This window comes from Gouania willdenowi, chromosome 10, assembly GCF_900634775.1.
Source record: "Gouania willdenowi chromosome 10, fGouWil2.1, whole genome shotgun sequence".
Classification (NCBI taxonomy): Eukaryota; Metazoa; Chordata; class Actinopteri; order Blenniiformes; family Gobiesocidae; genus Gouania; species Gouania willdenowi.
The window spans coordinates 4458325-4462605 of record NC_041053.1 but is presented as its reverse complement, the minus strand read 5'-3'; the positions used below and the strand labels follow the sequence as shown (position 1 = coordinate 4462605).

Here is a 4281-nt window from a genome sequence, read left to right as displayed (position 1 = left end):
GTGAATGTCTCAGACAGGTGCTGGAGGTTCCGTCATGGGAGGACAAGCCCCTACACGGGATGTACCACTGAAACATAACTGAAGTAGTGGATATCAGGAAATCCTACCAATGGCTAGACAGAGCCGGACTAAAGGACAGCACAGAGGCACTCATCATGGCTGCACAGGAGCAGGCCTTGAGCACCAGAGCAATAGAGGCCCAGATCTACCACACCTGACAAGACCCCAAGTGTAGACTGTGCAAAGAGGCCAATGAGACAATCCAGCACATAACTGCAGGGTGTAAGATGCTGGCAGGGAAAGCTTACATGGAGCGCCATAACCAAGTGGCTGGTATAGTGTACAGGAACATCTGTGCAGAGTATGGGCTGGAAACCCCAAGGTCAAAGTGGGAAACACCTCCAAACGTGGTAGAGAATGACTGAGCCAAGATCCTGTGGGACATCCAGATACAGACGGACAGAATGGTAATGGAGAACCAACCAGAAATTGTGGTGGTGGACAAAGAGCAGAGGAAAGCGGTCGACATAGCAATACCAAGCGACTTCAACATCAGGGAAAAGGAACACGAGAAACTAGAGAAACACCAGGGGCTCAGAGAAGAGTTGGAGAAAACCTGGAGGGTGAAGGCATCAGTGGTGCCCGTGGTCATTGGGGCACTCGGGGCAGTGACCCCCAGACTGGAGGAGTGGCTCCAGCAGATCCTAGGAAATACATCAGACATCTCGGTCCAGAAAAGTGCAGTTCTAGGAACAGCAAAGATACTGCGCAGAACCCTCAAGCTCCCAGGCCTCTGGTAGAGAACCCGAGCTTGGAGGAAAAATAAGACCGCCCGTAGAGGGTGAGGAAGAGATTTTTTTTTTTTTTTTTTTATATATATATATATTTATTCATGGACCTGTACACAGTACAGACAGAAAAAGGGAAAAATATGTTACAGGAAAGAAAATTGCATAATAAAAAATAAAAAGCACAGAAAATATAAGTATACAACTCTACAAATACTATTAAAAAAATTATGTTTGGTAGCGGAAGCCGCACTAAGTATAAATACAATGTGTTTCATGAGGATTCCGTGCTTCTCATTTCCGCGCAGCACGTTGATGCGTCAAGCATAAAACTGCCTTGTGACTGTCCCTGAAGCCCCTCCCTCTCTGTGCGATGAATACGCACTTATTCTTACATATATTATTACTGATGGTTTAAACACATGGAGACTGTCATATCTCATTAAAAATACGGTACACATTAAACATGTAATAAGACAATAGTTATATCCTCAGTTGTATGGTTCTTTTTGACTCCTTTTTCCTTTTGTAGATCTTTAAGTGTTTTAAAGCATCACTAAATGACTTCTTTAATAATGATGACATGGTTTATGAGAGTGCATCATCGGCTTAAGCCAAGCCTGCTGCTTAAACCTGGTCAAGAGCAGGTTTGACCCACAGACTGTGTTACTATGGTAACCAGGGTGTTTTCTCGTTGATGAAACGGCCGTTCCAGTTAGAAAAAAGAAACGAGTGACCGGCAACATGACATAGAGCACTTGCTAATCCAGCAGCTTCGTGCGTGCATTCCTTCCTTCCTGCTCTTTCTGCAGCAACAGTGTTGGTTTATGCCTGAATCATGAATTTAAATTCTTCATATTTTTGTAGAATAATTGTATCTTCCTTCATGTGTTACATAGGCTGCTCTGCACAATATCTTTGTGTTTGTGAATGGTCAGAAGCTGCAAAATCTACTCGTTTAACGAGAGCTAAACGCAATCAGGCAGAGATTACCTGGCTTGAGTTAAAATGTTGGTAACATGCTTCTCTCTACTGCTCTGTTACGGACAATGATTGGTTACGTGAAGCATGCAAAAGGCGATAAGTTCGGGTTTTACTTATCCAGCATTGTAGTACAGGCCCCTAACCTTTGGCCAGTCATAAATGGACTTTCTCTTTGACTGTCAGATTAAATTCAGAAAGTCAAAGATGCAATAGAAGTAATTGTCTTTCTCCTATGTGAAATAGTCTCTGAAAAGCAGTTTTAGATTACCTTGGACATTGATCTTAAAACTCTTCCATTTTGCTCTAAAAAAAAAGTTGAAGAGCTTTCCCTAATATATGCATGCATCTTGGTTTGCTAAATTCTGGGGTCAGAGTGTCTTCACTTAATTGGGGTACAGGTGGGGTTCAAACTCCAACTAAAATGAGTGAACATTTGGGGTGAGCAACAGTAGGTACCCCACTCTCACCCTGCACACTTACATCGTAAGGAAGCCCATGCAGTCTGCCCACATGAACTTGCTGTGTGGGGCCCATATTGGTAAAGTAACATGGATCCGGAATCTTGTTGCCAAGTTGCTCCCCATGTCAAGTTTGCCCTCTTACATCCCTTACGCGGCCCAGAGAGTCCGCCCACATGGGTTTACTACATGGGGCCTATATTATTGAAACCACTTGGGGCCCACACAACTTTTCCAGTTCAATGCCATCCCTACTCAGCCCACTCTTATCCCTTTGCAATGCAGTTTAGATACATTAATGTCACCTTGTTTTTACACATTAACAAATTATTTAGTGTCACCGTAAAATAATTTAACACTGAGATGAAACGCTGAACAAAAAGAGCATAAAGTCAAAGTTTAGTGTTAGTTAGAAGTCAGACAAACCAGCAGGATTTAATAACTCACTTTAAAAACAAATATGGACTTAGATTTGACATAATCCTCCCCAGGAAAGAAATAATCTGTACTTTTTTGCTTTATATTAAAACTATCAGGAATAACGCTATTAAAAAATACAACATGGATGACATAGTTGATTCCATTTATTATCTCCAGATACACCAATGTCAGCATACAATGGTAAACTAAATTTGCACCAATACAATAGCAGCCAAAACTATTCTCTAAAGTGTCTCACACTGCAGTGTGTTATTAGTGATAGTTGTAGTATTATTTGGTTAAATAGTTACCTTGAAAATATACATTTGTATAAACAAGTGGTGTGTGTGTGTGAGTTTACATGTTTGTATTCTTAAATAAATAGCATGAATGTTAATTTCACTAAATGTATTTACATTATGTACAATTGACATGATATTGACACCAGTTGGATGGACCATCAACTCCCACAAAACAAAGGCGAGTTCAGGTAGATGATGATGTGTCGTGTCGTTGGTTGGTGTCCATGTTTCAGGCTTTGGCCTTACTTTGTTTCCTCTTCTTTCTCTAAAACCAAACACATGAAACTTTGAGTCAGCTGATAAAACACTTTCAGGATGCTGTGTCAACATGTCTGCAGAGTAGACTTACGTAGTTGTTTTTGTTGCTCCAGCCGGGATTGTCAATGGAGTGGAGGTAAGATTCATCTCTGGCCTTAGCAGTGAACTTTCTCCTTTGCTGACAATGATTTCCACTGTGGATGGACAACAAGAAAAGTGTTGGTCAAACACACTAAAGACAAGAGTTTAAAGATCACAGATCATTCATGGAGGAACAACCTAACACACCCGTTGACTGAGGACGTTATTCACTGCAGCGCTCGTCCTCACGCCCAGCTCCTCCTCCTCCGCAGACTTCCTGTACTCCTTCAGGGTGAGCATGAAGGCATTGAGGGGATTTTTGATGTACGGCCCCTCTGCCACCTTCTTCTCCTGAGCCTTCTTCACCTTTCTGAAGGAAAAAATAAATAAATAGTGTAAGAGCACAACCCATAAGAAATCACCATTTATTTCTCAGTTTTTGCAGAAAAAAAGAGGAAAAGAAGGACTGGACTGTTGGTCCATGGTCCTCTTTTCTGATGGGAGTAAAGTATGTCTTTCATTCGGGAATCAAGGACCAAGGGTTTGGAGGAAGACGGGTGAGGAACAGAACATTGCACACCAAAACATGACTGACTGGATATTTCACACTGGACCTCAAGCAGCTTGGGTTCTGTTCCTCCAAACCTGAGAAGTAAATGGTGATTTCTTCACAGTATTCTAATTTTATGAATTCCTGTTTTCGTGTTTTTTATGAGCTGGAAGCCCAAATTATGTAAAAAACAAATACATACTTGAAATCTTTTAAATTGTGGGCCCTGAATCTATAATCTATGAAAATTTAACTTTTTGAATGGAATTATGGAAATTAAACAACTTTTCCATGATATTCTAATTTTTGGAAAGTGTCTGTATATATATATATATATATATATATATATATTTCTTTTTTTTGTTATTATTTTGGTTGTCAGTGTAACGGGTGTGCTTAGTCTTTATCAGTTTTTCATTTCAGTTCGATGCACATCGGTT

At 40.7% G+C, this 4281-nt stretch overlaps 1 long non-coding RNA gene across 1 annotated transcript; it reads right to left on the bottom strand.

Moving 5' to 3' along the window:
* Positions 1–3155: 3155 nt before the first annotated feature.
* Positions 3156–3571, bottom strand: LOC114471607 (uncharacterized). Its single transcript, XR_003674995.1, has 3 exons — positions 3499–3571; positions 3302–3404; positions 3156–3217 (listed from the first exon to the last, which is right to left on the bottom strand). It is a non-coding gene; the product is annotated as an uncharacterized LOC114471607 (long non-coding RNA).
* Positions 3572–4281: the final 710 nt, after the last annotated feature.